At 45.2% G+C, this 21,453-nt stretch overlaps 1 long non-coding RNA gene across 1 annotated transcript; it reads right to left on the reverse strand.

The window, feature by feature from the left end:
- Window positions 1–3,187: 3,187 nt before the first annotated feature.
- Window positions 3,188–21,196, reverse strand: LOC142830031 (uncharacterized). The gene is made up of 2 exons (XR_012905045.1): window positions 21,017–21,196; window positions 3,188–3,713 (listed from the first exon to the last, which is right to left on the reverse strand). It is a non-coding gene; the product is annotated as an uncharacterized LOC142830031 (long non-coding RNA).
- Between the last annotated feature and the right edge of the window lie 257 nt (window positions 21,197–21,453).

Raw genomic sequence — 21,453 nt, forward strand, 5'->3', positions numbered from 1 at the left:
AAAGATCTTTTTAAACCAGCAGCTGCATATTTGCTATCACATTGCCCATTATGATCTCATCTACCATGCCAAGATATTAGCGTGGAAACACTCTGGCAAGAACAAAGGATATGTGTTATAAACCCGAACCAGTCCCTCACTGCCAATTTCACAATCTGCCCACCTGATTTTGACCTGCCCCATTGACCTGCCAATGGCCTGTGCTGTACAGGTTCCAGACCTAGCAAGGTCTCTGTGCAGCCAACCAAAATCACTGAGGCTTTTATGACAGCTCTTTGGGCAGCTGTGGTGGGCATTGTCAATGAATGCCTGCTGCTTGGGTTCAGTGGTGGTCTAGAAGAACGTCATTGCACCACTGAAAATGCCATTGCTTGGCTGAACAACTATGCACATACTAAATATGAAAGGTCACATAAAGAAATCAAATCTTATTGAACTTATTGATAGAGGTTAAAAGTAGAATCCATTATGATGACCTCTTTCGATAATGCCATACCTTGTATATTGAGTGCTTTTAAGATACTTCAGTAATTGGTGCTGTCGATAGTATTTGCTAGATAATGACGAGTAGGGGTTGGTGTAAACTACTTATGTAAATTAATAGCAGGAAGGCAAGCAGAAATATAGAGGACCAGCTAGGGAGGCTGCGGGGAGCAGCAATTCAGAGAAGAAACACATCTTTGTGTCATGGATACAGCTCCTAGTAACAGTAGCCCTCCTTATTGTTTCTGAGGAGAGCAACTCTGTGTTCTTCCCTGACAATAATACATGACAGTCTGTGCTGGTTGACCTCATCAGAATAAAACTTGGGAGAGAGTGCAGCTATAAAAGAAAAAGGAGAAACAGCCTCACCCAGTCCTCCCACAAACACTGCTTCTGACCCTTTCGGCAGCTCTGGTGCCCCCCACACAATAAGATTAGGTAAGGAGCAACCATTATTACACCTGTTAACTTCCCTTTTGCAGCTCCAGCACAGAGGTAAGTTAGAAGATGGAAAAGGTTAAACTGAACTGAAATCATACCTGGGGTAAAATATTCCAGTTATTCTGGAAGAGGAACAGCTACGAAGCACCTCCAGCACTCAAACATTGACGTAGAGTCTTGCCCCGCAGAAAGGAGCCTTTCAGACCCTAGCTCCTGGAGAGGGTGTGTGTTTTAGATTTTGTCAGGTGACAATTATTTCAATTTTTAGATGGGGAAACTGAGCCACAGAGCTGGGGGGACAGACTGAGGATCTGTAGCAGAGCTGGAAACAGAACCCAGATCACCTGACTTTTGGACTTTTGCTTTAAACAAAGCTATATTTCCTCCCAATATGTGCTTCCCTGAAATATAGTGACTGTGAAAGGAAAAAGTAGCAATTTGTAATAGCTCATGATTTTTTGTCAGCAGATTTTATGCCATGTTCTTCCTGTCTTTCTGTTTCATTCTTTCTTGAGCAATTACTGCCGTAGGAGCTGGCATCCAGCTGACTGGCTCAGAACAAGGGCACCATGGACCTTTGTAATGAATTTTGAACAGACCTACAATCAAATTCTGGAAAATCCAAAGTGCTTCAGTATAGCTACGTCTACACTGCAGACATCTTGCGCAAGAACTTTTTGTGGAAGAGATCTTCTGCAGAAAGTTCTTTGTCCAAGAGAGCGTCCACACTGCCATGTGCTTTGGCGCAAGAGATGTACTCTTGCGCAAGACAGCATCCACACTGCCATGGATGTTCTTGCGCAAGAAAGCTCCGATTGCATTCACAGAATGGCCATCCACAGAATGGCCATCAGAACACCTGTGCTTTCTCCGATAGTGGTTTCTTGTGCAAGAAACCCCTGGGCTACGTCTACACTGCAGGATTCTTGCGTAAGAACTTTTTGCGGAAGAGATTTTCTGCAAAAAGTTCTTGCGCAAGAGTGCATCCACACTCTCATGTGCTTTTGCGCAAGAGAGTCCACCAGAAACACTGTGTGAATGCTCTTGTGCAAGAAAGGCCACCCGGAAACACTTCAGGTAGGACAGAAAGTTACCAATTGCTTCTGAGGACTGGTGCCGGAACCCTGCAGAGACGCGTGCTTAAAGGGACCCCCCTGGACAGCTGTGGGGGGCAGAGTGGGGGTGGGGGAAGACCTGTTCCCAGGGGGGTTGTGCCATCCCACCCTCACACAATCCTGCTGCTTAGGGGAGGGCAGACTTGGGGGGTGCTCCTGGGGGGTTCAGGAGGAAAGGGTACGGGAGGGGGCAGGCACCTCATGAGGGCTCATGCTCCCCCTCCTTCTCAACCTCTGTTTTCTGTGTTTCTCTGTGTCCTTCTGCAGGTGGTGAGGGCCATCAACTTCCTGCTGCTGAAAAGGATCATCCGGATGGGAGACCTGGATGCCACTGTGGCTGGAATCGCTGCTCTGGGGTTCCCCAACTGCGGGGGAGCTATCAATGGGACACACATCCCTATCTGAGCACCCAACCATCAAGTGGCCTGCTTCATCAAGGGCTGCTGCTTCCATCAGAAAGGGCTCCTGCTTCCATGGTGCTGCAAGGCTTGGTCGTCCACCGTGGACACTTTATGCCCATTTTTGTGGGGTGGTCGGGCAGGGCACATGATGCCCACATATTTAGAAACTCTAGCCTGTACCGCAGGCTGGAGGTAGGCATATTCTTCTCTCACTGGGAATTCGTCATTGGGGATGTGCAGATGACACTGTGCATCATGGGGGATGTGGCCTACCCCCTCATGCCATGGCTTATGAAGCCATACACCAGACACTGGACACCTAGACCCCAGCAGGGAACAATGTAATGCCCACCTGAACCAGGCCAGGAACCAGGTGGAGTGCGCCTTCGACCATCTGAAGGCAAGGTTTCATTGTCTTCTGACCTGCCTCGACATGGGGGAGCACAACATCGCTGAGGTAGTCATGGCATGTTGTGTCCTCCACAACATTGTGGAGAGGAAGGGAGAGGCCTTTCTCCCAAGCTGGGGGGCATATGCCAGCCAAGTGGGCTGTGCGTCTGAGCAGCCCCGGACAGCTGCCATCCGGCAGGCCCACCAGGCCACGATGCTCATCTAGGAGGCCCTGAGGGAGAGTTTCCTCACAAGCACCCCTGTAACTGTCCCCAAGGCCTACTACCAAGGAGACCCTGCCTTGAGGCCACATCCCTTCCCCACCACAACCCCCGCTTCCCAATAAAGAGGCCTGTCTTGAAACCAAACAAAACTTATTTTATTTAAGCTGAATGAAAGGTGGGCAGAGGGAGGGGGCTGTGAACTGGGAGGAGGAGGGGGCTCTAAACTGTGAGGGGCGCTTATGATTGCCCGGGACGGATGCCTGTGCCACCTCGGGTGCGGGAGCCTCATTGGCCTAGTGGCCAGGTGGGTGCGGGGAGCACAGGGAAGTGGTGAGGACAGGGAGGAGGGGCATTGGTTCAGGAGGGGAAAGCATGGAGTTGGCGGCAGGAAGAGAGAGGAAGGCATGGGAAGTAGCATGGGCCATGTGAGTCACCATGCTGGCCATTAGATTGCCGAAGCAATCACAGTGCTCTATAAACTGTCCCCACGCGTGCTAGCACCACTCCTGGTCGGAGTGGACCTTCTCCACCAGCATCTGCTGCATCTCCTCGATGGTGGTCACATGGTGCTGCATGAGTTGGTCCTGGAGCCTGGCACGACTCTGTTTCCCCCGACCTGGCAGGTGGCATCGGTGGACTGGCTGGCCCCTCACTCCCGTCTGTGGAGAACACACAAGAGAGAGAGGTGATCAAGTCATCCCTGCAGACACGGTCCCTGGGGCCTCCTTTGTGAGCAGTGACCAATAGTCTGCGGCTCAGAGGAACGGGCTGCCTGCTTCCTCCCCTCCACTCACAGTCAAGTAGACCAGGAAAGTGTGGCCTCAGGGGGATTCACTCTGGGGTGGCAGAGGAGCTGGGAGCAGCCTGGGGGCCACATGCACAGGGGCACCTTGCAACGATGTGTATGGATGCGACTGCTGTCTCACACTGGCAGGCATGGCCCCGTAGTGCGTGCGGCACTCCACGGGGTGTGTGGGGTCTGGCCTGCACCCTCGTGGCTAGCCTGCTCCCAGCCCGTGAACCACCCTCCAGGTCGGACATGTGTGTCCAGCAGGATCCCAGGCATGCTCAGGGGTTGCCTGCTGCCTCCACATGTGACACAGTAACAGAGCATGAGGTTGCACATGCGCAGAACCCAGCCCATTGCCCAGCCCATTGCCCAGCCAGAGCAGCACGAACGACACTGTACACAGTTGCTCCTCTGCCCCCTGCACAACCAGCCCCTCCCGCCCCCCTGCCGCCATCTGAGTGAGAGAGAGACACCACTCATCTAAGAATCCCTCCCTGGCTTCTGAGGAGGCCTGGGAGATGTCCTGGCTGGCAGGCACCGGCTCCAGGGACAAGGTGACGGTGGTACTGGTCTCCTCGTCCTCCGCTGGGGTGGCCAGCTGGCCCTCACCATCCTCCTGCTCCTGCTCTGGGTGAGTGATGACGGGGCTCCCCAGGCCCGTGTCCATGAGCGTGGAGGAGGTGTGCTCCTCCTCATCCCCCAGGATACGGTGCAGCTGGCTTTAGTAAGAGCAGTTGTGGGGCCCTGCCCCCAGGTGCTCGCTGGCCCACATGTAGGTGAGCCGGACTTCTTTCACCTTACTCCGGACCTGCTCGAAGGTCCAGAGTGGGTGGCCACAGTCGGCCAAGGCCTCTGCCATCCAGCCGAAGATCTTGGCATTTCTCCGCCTGGCCCAGAGATCCTGCAGGGCCTCCTCTTGTCCCCACAACTCCAAGAGGGCCTTGATTTCAGGCCCAGATCAGGCGGGTACACACCTCTTGGTTCCCCTGGCTGGGTCCCTTGGAGCTACTCCCCATGAGGGCCAGGGGAATCATGGGAGGCCTCAGGGGCAGACATGACTCATCCTGGCTGTGGCCAGGACAGCCGCATGTACAGATAAGCTGCTGCTTTGGAACAAGTTCCTGCCACGGGGCTTCTGCAGAGGGCCTGCACCTTTAAGAGGGGCCAGCAGACAGGAATTATAGAGCTGTGATGAGTTTTCAGGATTGTCCAGCAGGCCACATGTGCTTTTCCCCAGAAGCCAGTTCTTGTGCAAAACCCCCCTGCAGAGCATCCATACTACCCTTTTTGTGCAAGAGCTCTTGCGCAAAAAGGCTTATTCCTCATGGGGAGACTAACTCTTGCTCAAAAAGCCCTCTATTCTGACGATCTACTGTAAACTTTCTTGCGCAAGAATGGGCTTGTAGTGTGGACACTCCGCAAGTTTTTGCTCAAGAACATCCGTTCTTGTGCAAGAAGCCTTCAGTATAGACGTAGGCTTGTTGTCTGCCCACATACGCCTTTTTGCACAAGAGCAAAAAGGTTTATTCCTTATAATTCTTGCACAAAGAATCCTGTCTTCTGACAACCTACTGTACCTTTTCTTGCGCACAAATGCGCTTGTAGTGTGCTCGCTCCACGAGTTTTTGTGCATAAACTCTGAAGTGTAGACATAGCCCCAGAGTGAACAGTTTTCACACCAGGGCATAGAAGATAGGAAACAATGTATTGTTCATTCCCATATCCTCTGTATTTGGAGACTGTCTAGGTCCTTTCTGAAAGCAATGGACAAAATAAGGTCCTCACACACTTAAGGAAACAGTTGTTGAAAGAGCAAAACCTATAGAAGCAGCAACAGGAAATAAAAGTGAGTGTGTAGGTCTTCCACCTCAAACTAAGCAGATGATGCAAATGAGGAGAACTAGGACCTTTTAGTGTTCTCTTTCAGACAGCACCATCATATTGGCAGAATCACTCAACAACAGCCTAGAAAGGTCTCCTATGGAAGGACTCTTCTGGTAGTAGTTGCAGGAGCAGGAACCATGATTACGGACTTAGCAGCTCTTCTGATAGCAAACTGTGACTGGACACTGTGAGTCAGTGAGCAAATAATTTCCACAGAGACAGGAGAGTGATGCTGGGAAGGAAATGGGGGGAGAGAAGTTGAGGTTTATTGTCGGAGAGTAGATAGAATGGGGGTGAGGAAAGGAATGTGACTGGATAGGCCCTGAAATATAGTAACTGTGAAAGGAAAAAGTTGTGATTTGTAATATCACATGATTTTGATGTGTATTGGAGACACTCATCCAAGAGCTGAGATTTTAAAATATTTTATTAATCCCATCAGTAAAAACCCTAATGTTCCAAGCCAAATGACAATGTAACTATAGTGCAATATGAGGTGATCATCACACATTATCCCATATTCATAGTCACACATATCTTGCAGATGCCTAGTGAGGGAAGGCAGGTAGTGATCCACCAGGGTCCTATCCTGTATTTGACATACCAAGTGAGTCTGAAGATCATGGTCTCATGTGTTTTGGCTTATAGGGTGACAGCCATGAATATTGATATAAATGTTTTATTGTCTCTTTCCAAAACTAACTTCCTCGTCCTGGTAATACTGGGGTGATTTTCTCCTATAGGTAAACATACTAATTATTCTGCTCCTGTTATCCTATGCAATCTGTTAGTAGCCATTATAACCCTGTGGTTACATATGTGTGAATATTCTTATCCCAAAATTAAACTCATATTCCATGTTGGTCATTTCATACATTATTAGCAAAATTATTACTTTAAACCAAACTTCTTAAGTTCTTCATAAATGTTGGTTACTACCTATTAATTTTTAATATCCCAGTCACTTGAAGAAGTGGTTTATTCTCACTAAAGCTCATGATACCATCTACATGTTTTGTTAGTCTTTAAGGTTCTTCTAGACTTTGTTGTTTAAGGGTTTTTTTTAATTAATTTTACTTATACTAAGGCCTGTAGGCAAGACTTATGCTAACTCCTTGAGCAAAATATTACTAGGATGCACTTGTAGGATTTCTGCATTATTGCTGGGTATGATATTTTCATTTTATAAGTTCCAATAGGAATGTGGATAGATATGAAATGGAGTGAGATAGTGAATTAGTATGGAATGGGGTGAGAAGGGTATTAAGAAGCCATTGAAAATACTGCTAATGGAAAATTGTATGGTATGTTACATCAGGGCAGATAGATTAAGTAGGTATAGATTAAGTAGGTATACTTAAGAAGAAACTCAAGGATTAATTAAAAGGAGGAACATATGTATTGTTTATTTATGCCCCAGTTTTGCATTGATATCTGCCAGTGCTGATCCTGGCAACCAGTCCTGTTAACTTTGGTAGGGCTCAGCATGGCAGGGTCTGTGCTGGTGGACCAGGGAGTCCTCTCATTGATTTTGCTAGGCGTGGCATCAGGTCTTGGACAGCAAGCACCTTGACACTTAATATCTAGACTGTACAATCTTTGTGGCAGGAATGATGTTCTTGTTCTGTGTATGAAGAATGCTCCTAGCATAACAGGGTCCTGGTCCAAGACTAGGGCTCCCAGGGGTTACTTTAGTATTACCACAAATAACAGTCATTAATAATGAATCCAGCTGAATTTTAAGGCACTGAAGTTGTGGGTATTCTGTAAGTGTTAGCTGAAGAACAACATGACAGATGAAGGAGATGAATACGTGTAGTGTACTCAGATCGCTAACATCAACACTTTATCAGTTTCATCATGGTGTTGATTTTTTAAATGTCTGTGGAAATAATTTTAACAAATAAGGAAATAGCCTTTCCAAAAGCATTGTGGTTATATATCCTCAACACAGTGCCTTTATTTGTACCTAATCTTGTTATTCTGAGCATGCATTTTTAAGGTTGCATAGAAATCAGGATAGTAGCAAAGCTCTTCAACACTGTGTTATGTAATTGCCTATAAATCCTCTGGAAAATGCATTTCCGTAGTTTATGATCTGTGCAATTCTCCCCTCCTGCCCCCTCCCCCCCGTGCTTTACATATTTTGCCCCATTTTGAGCAAAGTCAGACTGTGACTTTCAAGGCATATCTCACCTCCTGTTTAATGTGGCTTTTCAGGTAGAGTGATGTGAGGTGAATATTGCAAAGAGCACCATAGACCGCTCCCCTGTGTGTTAAGTGGATTGCATTGCAAATAAGCACATTCATTTCTATTTTCCAATGAGGCAAATAAAGGATTTAAATGGTTGCACGAGATTTTTCCATCCGCTGCCTTGCTTCATGAATAATTAATTGATTTTCTGTCTTCCCAGTGACTTCTTTCTCTAAACCATTGTGGCACTCCCCCTTTTACTGAATTTAAGAGGTTGTATTTGAGTATCAGTTTTTTCATTTGCCTTGAAAATTGATATTAATGACAGATTGAGTGGGGTCGTATGGGTACACACAGAAGCACATGAGATAAATTATGCAAATGCTTCTTTCACCCTATGTTAAAACATGTTTTGAAGCCGTAACTTGTATGGAATTTATATGCTGTATAAGCCTCATGCTGGTCATCTGCAAAAGGTTCTTTAAATGCATAAAGTGGGCTTTCCTAGAGCTCTATTAATAATAGTGTCTAGCTCTTATATACCATTTCTCATGAGCAATGTTATGAATCTGACATGGCAGACACTGATTTTATGAGACACTTATGACTTCTTGAAAATTGCAATAATTCAGCTCTGGGTAGTGGTGGTTGGGTTTCAGCTTCTCCCCTGGATGGCAAGGCTCAGCCTTCAAAGCCTCAATAAAGCTGTGATTTATTGTTTATTTCTCCTCTGTCCTGCCGATGATTGCAAATAAATATACCTGTGCCAAAATTGTAGCCTTACTCATAGAGCTTTACCAACGGAGGGAGGTACCATCATCTCCAATGTGCAGAGGGGGAAATGGGTAAAGACAGGTTAAGTGACATTCCTTAGGCTAGCCAGAAATAGAACCCAGGTGTCCTGTGCATCAGTCAAGTGCACACTGCAGTTCACTACTTAAAATCTTCTGAATAATTACAGTTGAGCTCATGGCAGAGTTAGAGACTCTCTGCTGAGGGGGACGGAGGCACCCATCTGTCACCCTGACATGACAGCTCAGGAGGTATGCTGTCAGACAGGGGCCCGTGTCAGATGTTACAGAGGCATTGTCGAGTATTATCCAGCCCTCTGACTACTACTACTACTACTACTACTACTCATTTGTGTGGGCATAAATGATACTGCAAGATGTGACCTTGAGCAGATCAACAGTGACTACAGGGCTCTGGGGCTGTGTCTACACTTGGCCACTTATTTCGGAAAATCAGCCGCTTTTCCAGAATAAGCTGCGAGCTGTTTACACTGGCCCTTGAATTTCTGGAAAAGCAACAATGCTCTACTGTACAAAATCAGCCGCTATTCAGGAAAAACTATTCTGCTCCCGCTCGGGCATAAGTCCTTATTCCGGAACACTGTTCTGGAAAAGGGCCAGTGTAGACAGCCCAGTAGTCTTTTCCGGAAAAAAGCCCCAATCGCGGAAATGGCGATCGGGGCTCTTTTCCGGAAAAGCGCGTCTACATTGGCCACAGACGCTTTTCCGGAAAAAGGGCTTTTCCGGAAAAGCATCCTGCCACTGTAGACGCTCTTTTTCCAGAAATACTTATAACGAAAACTATTCTGTTTTAAACACTTCTGGAAATTCATGCCAGTGTAGACACAGCCTGGGAGTATAGCTGAAGGAGTGTGGAGTGCAGGTGGTATTCTCTTCAGTCCTTCCTGTCAAAAGTAGGGGCTCAGGCAGAGACAGGGTGAATGCCTGGAGGTGAATGCCTGGCTGCGAAGATGGTGTCGCCAGGAGGGTTTTGTCTTCCTTGACCACAGGTTGCTGTTCCAAGAAGAAGGACTGCTAAGCAGGGATGGGGTCCACCATTCGAGGAAGCAGAAGAGAGTATTTTGATACAGAGTGGCTAACCTAGTGAGGAGGCTTCAAACTAGGTTTGATGGGGGCAGGTGACCAAAGCCCACAGGTAAGTGAAAAACATGGAGACCTGGGAGATGGGTCAGAAATGGCAGGGAGCATGGGCTATAACAACAGAGATAAGGGAGGCACAATGCAGAACTGGGGGGCAAAATAAAATCAGTATCTTAAGATGCCTATATACAAATGCAAGAAATATGGGGAATAAGCAGGAAGACCTTAAAGAAAGATTAGGTAAGATAATATACATGATTGGAATATTGATATAGAAGGGTGCAGCTTGCTCAGGAAAGATAGGCAGGGGAAAAAGGTAGGAGGTGTTGCCTTATATATTAAAAATGTCTGCACCCTGGGCTGAGGTGAAGATGGACATAGGAGACAGACTTATTGAGAGTCTCTGGGTTAGGTTAAAAGGGGTAAAACACAAGGGTCATGTCATGCTAGGGGTATAGTAAAGACCACCTACCCAGGCAGAAGCAGTGGATGAGGCATTTTTTAAAAACCAACAAAATAATCCAAAGCACAGGATTTGGAGGTGATGGGGACTTCAACTATCCAGACATATGTTGGGAAACTAACACAGTGGGGCACAGATTATTCAATAAGTTCTTAGACTGCATTGGAGACAATTTTTTTTTTTTATTTCAGAAGGTTGAAAGAGTAACTTGGGGAGAGGGGAAGCTGTTGTAGGTTTGATTTTAACAAATAAGGAAATTGGTTGAAAATTTGAAAGGGGAAGGCAGCTTGGATGAAAGTGATCATGAAATCACCGAGTTCATGAATCTAAGGAATGGTAGAAGGAAGAACAGCAAAATAGAAAAAATGGATTTCAGGAACACAAATTTTAGCAAACACAGAGAGTTGATAGGTAAGGTCCCATGGGAAGCAAGTCAAAGGAGAAAAAGAACCGAAAAGAGTTGGCAGTTTTTCAAAGGACAATATGAAGTGCCGAAAAGCAAACTATTCCACTGTGTAGGAAAGATAGAAAGTATAGCAAGAGACCAGCTTGATTTCACCAGCAGATCTTACATGATCTAAAAATTAAAAAGAAGTTGTATAAAAAGTGAAAACTAGGTCAAATTACAAAGGATGAATATAAGCAAACAATGGGGCTATGTCTACACTGGCATGATTTTCCGAAAATGCTTTTAAGAGAAAAGTTTTCCGTTAAAAGCATTTTCGGAAAACCATGTCTAGATTGGCAGGATGCTTTTCCGCAAAAGCACTTTTTGCGGAAAAGTGTCCATGGTCAATCTAGACACGGTTTTCTGCAAAAAAGCCCAGATTGCCATTTTTGCGATCGGGGCTTTTTTGCGGAAAACAGTACTGTGCTGTCTACACCGGGCCTTTTGCGCAAAAGTCTTTCAGAAAAAGACTTTTGCCTGAACGGGAGCAGCATAGTATTTCCGGAAAAGCACTGATGATCTTACATGAGATCGTCAGTGCTTTTCTGGAAATTCAAGCGGCCAGTGTAGACAGCTGGCAAGTTTTTCCGCAAAAGCAGATGATTTTGCGGAAAAACTTGCCAGTCTAGACACAGCCTGGAAGTATGCAGGGGCAAGAGTAGAAAGACGAAGGCACAGAATGAGCTCAATCTAGCTGCAGACATAAAGGGAAACAAGAAGAAATTCTACAAATATATTTGAAACAAGAGGAAGACCAAGGACAGGGTAGGCCCATTGCTCAGTGAAGAGGGAGAAACAATAACAGGAAACTTGGAAATAGCACAGGAGCTTAAAACTTATTTGTTTTGGTTTTCATCAGGAAGATTGATGGTGGTAGGATGACTAACTTAGTGGATGCTAGTGGAAATGGGATAGATTTGGAAGTTGAAATAAAAAAAAAACTAATTAAAAATACTTAGAAAAGTTAGATATCTTCAGGTCACCAGGGCCTGATGAACTGCATCCTAGAATACTCACGGATTTGATAGAGGAGGTATCTGAACCTTCAGCTATCATTTTTGACAAATCAAAGTTGGGATAGAGATTCCAGAAGACTGGAAAAGAGTAAACATAATGCCCATCTATAAAAAGAGAAATCTTACTAATACAGGAAACTACAGACCAGTGAATTTAACTTCTGTGCCAGGGAAGATAATGGAGCAAGTAATTAAGGAATCCATCTGCAAACATCTGGAAGATAATAAAGTGTTAGGTAACAGTCAGCATGGATTTATAAAGAACAAGTCATGTCAAATCAATCTGATAGCTTTCCTTGACAGAATAATAAGACTTGTGGATATGTGGTATATCTTGACTTTAATAAAGCATTTGATATGATCTCATATGATCTTCTTACCAATAAACTATGGAAATACAACCTAGATGGGGCTGCTCTATGGTGGGTGCATAACTGGCTGGATAACCATAGAATGGTTATTAATGGTTCACAGTCATGCTGGAAGGGCATGACAAGTTGGATTCCGCAGGGATCTGTTTTGGGATCAGTTCTGTTTAATACCTTCATCAGCAATTTAGATAGTGACATAGAGAGTACGCTTATTAAGTTTGCAGATGATATCAAGCTGGGAGGGTTTGCAAGTGCGTTGGAGGATAGGGTCCTAATTCAAAGTGATCTGGACAAACTGGAAAAGTGGTCTGAGGTAAATAGGATTAAGTTTCAGGAGGAGAAATGCAAAGTATTCCGCTTAGGAAGGAATAATCAGTTTCACACGGTGGCTACGTCTACACTGGCCCCTTTTCCGGAAGGGGCATGTAAATTTCACTAGTCGTCGTAGGGAAATCCGCGGGGGATTTAAATATCCCCCGCGGCATTTAAATAAAAATGTCCGCCGCTTTTTTCCGGCTTTTAAAAAAGCCGGAAAAGAGCGTCTAGACTGGCCCCGATCCTCCAGAAAAAGTGCCCTTTTCCGGAGGCTCTTATTCCTACTTCAAAATAAGAGCCTCCGGAAAAGGGCACTTTTTCCGGAGGATCGGGGCCAGTCTAGACGCTCTTTTCCGGCTTTTTTAAAAGCCGGAAAAAAGCGGCGGACATTTTTATTTAAATGCCGCGGGGGATATTTAAATCCCCCGCGGATTTCCCTACGACGACTAGTGAAATTTACATGCCCCTTCCGGAAAAGGGGCCAGTGTAGACGTAGCCATACAGAATGGAAAGTAACTGTCTAGCAAAGTATTGCAGAGAGGGATCTAGGAGTCATAGTGGACCACAAGCTAAATATGAGTCAACATTGTGACACAGTTTCAAAAAAAGCAACATGATTCTGGGATGCATTAACAGGAGTGCTGTGAGCAAGACATGAGAAGTCATTCTTCTGCTCTACTCTGCGCTGGTTAGGCCTCAGATGGAGTATTGTGTCCAGTTCTGGGCACCACATTTCAAGAAAGATGTATAGAAATTGGAGAGGGTCCAGAGAAGAACAACAAAAATGATTAAAGGTCTAGAAAACATGAGCTATGAGGGAAGACTGAAAGAATAGGGCTTGTTTAATTTTGAAAAGAGAAGACTGAGAAGGGACATGATAGCAGTTTTCAAATATCTAAAAAGGTGTTACTACGAGGAGGGAGAAAATTTTTTCTCTTGGGCTTTGTCTACACTGCCAGTTTTTTTGGCAGAAAATATGCTAATGAGGGACTCCTTAGCATAAGCCACAATCTCATTAGCACATTTTCTGCCATTTGGTTTGGAGCAAGTGGTTTTTGCGCAAAAAGAAGCAGTGTGGACCTGGGTTTTTTTATGCAAAACCCCTGTTTTGTGCAAGATCCTTATGCCTGTCCTGGAGAGGCATAAGGACCTTGTACAAAACAGGGTTTTTGTAAAAAAAAAAAAGTCTATACTGCTTCTTTTAGCACAAAAACCCCCTGCACAAAAAGAAACTGACAGAAAATATGCTAATGAGATTGCAGCTTATGCTAATGAGTTCCTCAGTAGTATATTTTCTGCCAAAAAAACTGGCAGTGAAGACATAGCCTTGGGCCTCTGATGCTAGGGCAAGAAACAATGGGTTTACATTTCAGCAAAGGAGGTTTAGGTTATACATTAGGAAAAACTTCTTAATTGTCAGGGTGGTTAACCACTGGAATAATTTGCCTAGGGAGCTTGTGGAATCACCATCACTGGAGATATTTAAGGGCAGGTTGGATAGACATCTATCAGGGATTGCTGTTTGTTCCTACCATGAGGAGAAGGGCCTGGACTCGATGACCTCGAGGTCCCTTCCAGTTCTAGTACTCTATGATTCTATGTCAGAACTAAGATTTCATAAAACTTTAAACCCTGATGGAAAATAAACAGAGGTTTTATAAAACAAGGGGTAAAGGTAAAATCAGACTGTTCCAGAAATGGCACTAAATTCTACAGGGAAGTGTCACCTAGAGAGTCTCAGTTGTTCTCAAACTGCCAGGGGTAAGGCACAAAGAGTGACACATTCTCAAGCAGCCAGAACCCAAGCCATGAAAGATTTTATAAATCAAAATCCATACCTTGAAATGAATTAGAAGTCACTGTCAGTTCTGAAACAACAGTGGAATAATGCTTTCAAAAAGGTATCACTAAGGAATCAGGTAGTCATGTACACTATGGGTACGTCTACATTACATGGCTCCGTCGACAGAGCCATGTAGATTTGTTTATTGGGCAAAGGGAAATGAAGCGGCGATTTAAATAATCGCCACTTCATTTAAATTTACATGGCTGCCGCGCTGAGCCGACAAACAGCTGATCAGCTGTTTGTCAGCTCAGCGCGGCAGCCATGTAAATTTAAATGAAGCGGCGATTATTTAAATCGCCGCTTCATTTCCCTTTGTCTACAACCCTCATCTACATGGCTCCGTCGATGGAGCCATGTAGTCTAGACACAGCCTATTTGCTAACATTTTACGGGGACTTTAGGTGTACCCAAAAGAAGCAATACTGTTTTCACATGAGAAATGCATAGGAAATTGTGTGACAGGCCACATGTGTCAAGAAAGGATGCATCTTCCTTATAATATCTATTGTGATTTCTTGCACAGGGGTATGCACATGTATATAATATTTTTCATCTTGTCGGTCTACAAAACAAACATGTTGGCTATGACATTCTGCCAAAAGGAAATCCAAAATATGGAGTTCCACAAGTGGTTATGAAACATGGGAACACATTAAATATGGCCCCACAGGTTTTTTAAGCATATAATGCAAGACTTGGACACAGTAAATTAGAACAGAGGCTGTTAATGAAATAGGTAAGCTGCATTTCTGGAAAACATTAGAAACTAGAAGATAAGGAAGGAATTTCTAAACAACTGAAATCCATTTAATACATCCATCCATGTACTAATACCATAAATGCATCTGAATGCATCCAAACATTTTAAAGAACTAACAAAATAACTTGTCTCTTTCTTTCTTCACTACTCAAAAGGTAAACTTGAATAGCTAGTAAGTTTGTACTACATGTGTAGCAGAGGTGTATATGTGTGAAAATAACTTATAATGGCAAAGCTAACTTGAAGAAAGGATTTTTTTTTCCATTTACCCCTGGTCTACAATGGAGATTTATTTCAAAATAACTCCCCTTATTTCAAATAACAAGCACAGCATCCACACTAACAACCTGTTATTTCAAAATGATAGCTCCTGGTTTCCACAAGGAATAACACTTATTTTGAAATAGTTATTCTGGGAGTTATTATTTCATTTCAAAATAATTTCCTAGTGTAGACGTGCCCATAGGTCTGAATGCAGTGAACTTAGGGGCTATTGTTAGAGATGTGGGATAATTTTTTTTTTCACGTCTCCATCATTTTGCTAAATGATCACTTTAATCCAAAAGTTTAGAACATTGTGAAATATTGCATGATTCTGTGAAAAATCTGATAGTTGTCAGAACAAATTTTCAAAGCATGAGATAGCTTTATTTGTCTGATTTGTGTTTTATACTTATTTCTGTCATACTAGTTATGATAAAAATTACATTTAAGAGAAATGAAACCTCTGTATGTACAATTGTATCTACAAATGAATTTTCATTTGCTCCTTTAGTTTTATACCAATTTAGAAATAAAGAAGATCATCAGATGGTGTAAATTAGCTTAGGTTGCATGTACTTGAATGTCTTGTGGACCCTCCATAGGTTTCAGTAGATCTGCACCTGATTATACTTGTTCAGAATTTTGTTCATGGATATTAAAGTAGCTCCCATCTATGGATTAGTGCCCGTGGTTAGTTTCAAGTCTAAAAATGACCTGATTCAACACAATTAGCTCTGGCAATGTCTGAATGACTTCTATAGCTAAGGCCAAAGAATAATTTTTGGTCAGTGAAATAAGTGATACCCTATGGCTTTTCATAAGATAAACTAAAAAACAAATTCACACACACACACACACACACACACACACACAGCTGGTATATGACGCCAGTCTTATCTGCCCTAGCACACGTAGCCTCTGCTGACTTCTCTTTCAGATACTCTGAGCCCTGATTTAAAACAAAAACAAGTCAGGTTTATTCTCTCTGAAGTGCCCCTAAGATTTGTTACATGGTGTGGTAATGTGTTCTAAGGAGATGTGATTTCCAGAGCCCAGTAATGTGCAGCACTTTCATTAGTTTGTGCAGACCCCATTGGCGTGTACTGAAGATTTCCTCGTATACTTTAGCATGGTACTATTTCTAACAGCACTACATTAAACTTAACCAAACTGTTTACATGCACCCATTAAAGCATTTTGGAAATTACATACCTGCATGTAACCTCTGAATGCAGATAAGTCCTAAGACATCCTTAAATCTCAGAGGTCTCTGCAGGTTCTTTTGTATTATGAAATATTTCTTATGATGGGCATATATTCTATATATGCCACCCCACAATAAATAAATAAATAAATAAATAAATGGAAAAGATATTGAAGGAAAGGGTTTACCTGATAAGAAAGCTTTTAGCTCCTACCTGACCTGTTATATTTTGTGTTGGTTAAAGTCATTACTGATCTTTTGGGATGCAGAATGAAAAATAGTACAAATTATGCAGGGCAGTGAATTGTTTAATTTGTTTTCTACTTAAAAAATACAGAAGAATAAAATGTGATGAATGCTGCCTTCCTAACAATCTTGAGATAGCATAGGAAAAAAATACAGGCCAACTCAGACAAAATTGAAATTTGAGCTTCCTCTGACCACATTTGATGTGTTTGCATATCAAGACAAGAGGTGAAATGGGAGGACATGAATTCCTAATGCAATGGAAGGAAAGGCTGAATGCTGGGGAAATGATTTACTCAGACAAGACTTATGATAATAGGTTACACTAATGAGAAGTGAGTTCTTTGTAGTGGGTAATCTGCTGCTTGTAGGCTGTACATGGCTCATCAGAGCAAGCTGCTGGTGGGCCACCAGACAGGTTGTTCACCTTGCTTCCACAGGTATAGCTGCCCATAGCTCCCATTGGCCATGTTTCATCATTTCCCTGTGGCCTGCAGTGCTTCTTACAGCTCCCATTGGCTGGAAACAGTGCACCATAGCCAATGGGAGCTGCAGGCACCATACCACAGACTCAAAGTAATAAATCTGTGAGGCAGCCCACCATCAGCAAGTCAGCAGGCTCTACACACAGCGGTAAGAACACAACATGTTAGAGTGCTTCACAAATCATAACCTTCCAGTGAACTTTGCAATATTTATAGAAAAGCCCAAAGCGATTTTGGCCTGCGTCTGGGACAACTTACACATCAGTTTCTGGTAGCAATATTTGCTACAGGTAAAAATGATGCTTATTCTTAAGCAGGGGCATACAAACTATTTGCTCATAGGATTCCCCCATCCTCCAGAAGCTTCTATTATATGTAATCTGAATGTAGTTCAACATTAGCACCAGCCACGTAACTCTTGAACAGTTCCATCACAATCATTATAGTGAAGTGGCACATCTGCTGGAGTTTGGTTTAGTTTAAAGGATGATTATTCTAAATGCCTTACTATCCATGTGGTTTCTTGGGTTGTCTTGGGTTTGCTGAGTGATATGAGTTGCGGGTTGGGATTAGTGAACCAAATTTAGAGTTATTTGACCAATGGTTCCTGGAATGCTCTCTCTGCAACCAACTTCTCCCCCACGTTCCAGAAATTTACAAAATCAGTCAAACATTTTGGAGATTTCCTGTGGCTCAAATTATTGCTTTGATGCACCCCAAAGTGATCTTATTTGTTCTGCATTATACTCAGCTAGTCCATGGCACCCTCCTTCCCCATTTTTTGATGGGGAGGTTATGTTGATGAAGTTATTAAGGGCAAAGTCTGTAACTCCAGATCAGTACATGTCAAAGTGAGAATACTAAAAGAGTGAAAAGTGCATGTGCTCTCTGGAAACAACAGACAGTAAATTTTGGTGGTAACTGGGTAGCCCAAAGTAACATATCTGGTCATTGCACTCGATTATCTCCCATGTATTGTACATTTAGCGCTCTACCTTTGGCAGTTTTCAGAGGCCTTATCTAGTGCATGGTCCTTATATTCAGCAGGGGTTGCTTGTAGAAGATTTGACCCCTTGAAACTAAAATTTCTGGTTTACAAGCAGCATATTTAAGTGCTCTAAAATCCATATGCACCATAATTGTACATTAGTAATATTGCCAAGGAAATTAGCATTAATAAATAAGGAAGAAGTTGAATGTCTCTACTAAGCAACTGGAATAATGTAATCATGTTTCCTAAGCAGTGAAACTGAGGCTACAGCTACACTGTAGCCTTCTTCTGGAAAAGCTTATGCAAATGAAGCATGGTGTGGAATATCACTGCTTCATTTGCATAATTAATTAGCAGCTATTTTTGCACAAGAGGGGTTATTTGCACAAAAGGGAAGCGACTACACAGCTCCTTTTTGCACAGGGGACAGGGACAGCTGGAATCAGTTCCTGGCAATCCTGCAGCACCTCTGGGAAGTGTGCGACTGCACTCCCCCTCCCCAGACAGCTGTCATGCAAGCTGCCTGAGCAGCAGGGGCTGTTGCATCCCAGCAATTTACCTCCGCAATGCTGTCCTGCGGGGTGGGGGGAGGGCACAGGGAGTCCCGGGAAAGAGAAGCTCTGTCCCCCTGGGAGGAGTTGTCAGCACAGCATTGTCACCCTTGTAAGCCCAGTAATCTCTCCAGCTCCCTCATGAGTTCTGCATCCTTTACTTCCTGCCCTGACTCCTGCTCCCCCACCTCCCGACACTGAGCCCCCCTCGTCAGACCCTGTGCCCTGAATTCACCCCTCCTGCCCTCATTCTATCACCCTCTGTCCTGAGCTGCCCCCACACATCTTCCAGCCTCCTCCCCCTGTTATGCTTAAAAGAAGCACCCGGGATCTTTTTCAGGGGGATAAGGCAACACCACATTTATTGAACATACATAGATCAATCAATATTTATCATATGCATATGACACATCACACTCATGCACTTACACACAAGCACACACAGTCTTCTTGTTACCAAAAGTTGCTCCCCCTAACTGCACTGGCCAGGTGAGTTAGATGGGGGAGGGGTGGAGCCAGGCTTCTGTGGACAAGAGGAAAACCTGGGGTCCCTCTGCAAGACATCTCCTATTTATCCCCCTCATGCAGCCAATTAGTCATCACTTCACCTTTCTTAATGCTGCTTCAAAGAGAGTTCTTCCAAGGGCGGGCACTTGCTGCTTGACTCCCAAGGCCTCTGTATGTCCAGTCTTTTTAATGAGCTCACTTTGCAGGTATTATCTTGGATCTGGCTCCCAGACCTTCTCCACCCTTGCAACTGCTGCTGGAGGTGCTCACCTTTCATTCTCCATTCACACCAGGTTCATTTCAACAGGGCAATCAAGGAAAGGGGAGAGCTCAAAAGACATTTTTTTTCTTAAAAAGGAAAGTTTATCTTAATACAAAGTTATAGGAGAAATGTTACAGAGATTCTATAAGAACACTTAAAGATACATTTAAAAGGACAGGGATTTATCTACACCCACACATCTTAACCGCTACCCCTTACCAAGAGTCCCCCATATCTCTGTCCTGACTCCAGCCCTGCAACCTTATACTCCAACCCTAATGTCCGACACCAAACCCTGTGCCCTCAGCCCCCTACCTCCTGCCTTCACTATAGCACCCTTCCACCCCCGTCCTGAGTTCCCCAACTCTCCCAGCCCCCTGACCTCGTTCCTGTACCCCCACCCTTTTTTATTCTAGCAAAAGACAGAAAACTTGCAAATATTGTCCACCAAAAAACTATAGCTGATGTTGTGGCGGCACGTCGGGTTTCCCCCGCCTGCTGCACCCCTGTAGTGGCACGAGCAGACTCCACCAGCCAGTAGAATAGAGGGAGTTTATTGCTTTTCCAGGATACAGAACAGTATAGATGCAATCCAGTTACAGGGCCAGGCCTATGATGCCTCAGTCCCCCTTGAGATGGGGGAGACTGGGCCCCTAAATCCCAGCCCCCCTTTGCTTAGGCTGCCTCCATGATTCCAGCCAGAAACTCAAACTCTCTCCTAGCCCTGCCCCCCAGCCAGGTGTTGGTCTTCGCCCTCCTTCCTTTGTCTCCCTCCCTGGGAGGCTGAGCCTGGGTGTCTGGGTTACTCCACATTTGGGAGAGTCGGTGAGAATCTCACATCACAACGCGAGGGGACCCTGGGTCACAGAGCAGACAGCCCCCCCACTACACCACAGATATTATAATCACTTTCCTTCTGATATTAATACAAGCATCCTTTTTGGCTTTTCCCCTACATTTTTGAAAAATTCTATCGTATAAATAAAACATGCACATTTTTCTTGTATTTTGTAACCTCTCCCCATCTCCACTCCCCCCCCCCCACCCGAAATTACCACTTAAAGATCCAGATACGCTCATAGGGACATAACATGTAATCACAACCTGCATAATATCTCTACCCAAGAGAGTGGGGAGGAGGGAAAGCCTCCCCCTCGCTCGTGCATCGCTGCGAGCCTGAGCGGTACAGGCAGCGCCCCGGGGTCAGTCCCACTCCGGCCAGCCCCCCTGCACGCTGCACCGTCCCCCAGCTCTGCTTCCTGCCCCCCCTTCCATCTGGTCAGCCCCACCCTGTGGCCTCCACCCCAGCTCTGCTCCCGCCGGCCAGTTCCTCTTTGTGATCTGCCCGGGCCAGCGCCGCTGCACCTCTCCCCGCCGCCCTAGCTCCGCTTCCCACCCCCCTTCCATCAGGCCAGCCCCCTGCTCTGCTTCCCGTCAACCCAACTGTGTCCGTTTTGGGGGGAGGTGCTTTACCTGATAATCCTACTGGCGCAGCCTCCACGTGCGCAGCGCAGCTCCTGTCTGGCGCACAGCCAGCTCCCCCCTCCAGCACCTCACCCAACCCAACCCAGCCCAGCCCTGCTAGAGGGGAGGGGAGAGAGCGGTGCTCCGCAGGGGAAGGGGCGGGAGAAGTAAGGTAAGGATACTGCCACAGAGCCGTCCGGCCAGCCTGCCTCACCTTAAGAGAGTGCCACACAGGTGAGTTCTGTCCCTCCCCTTCCAACAGACCGCAGCTGCCAACCCTCTCCCTCAGACTGTGCTGCAGCCTGCAGGCAGAGCATTAGGCTCTTTCTAGGACCCTGCTGTTGCCTGCTCACTGCTTCCCGTCCGTCTGGCAGAGCGGTGCCCCAGAAAGTCTGGTGCCCTTCGCAGCTGCGTACGCCTAAGGACGGCCCCGTCTGCAGATTCCC

This window comes from Pelodiscus sinensis, chromosome 6 (genome assembly GCF_049634645.1).
Source record: "Pelodiscus sinensis isolate JC-2024 chromosome 6, ASM4963464v1, whole genome shotgun sequence".
Classification (NCBI taxonomy): domain Eukaryota; kingdom Metazoa; phylum Chordata; order Testudines; family Trionychidae; genus Pelodiscus; species Pelodiscus sinensis.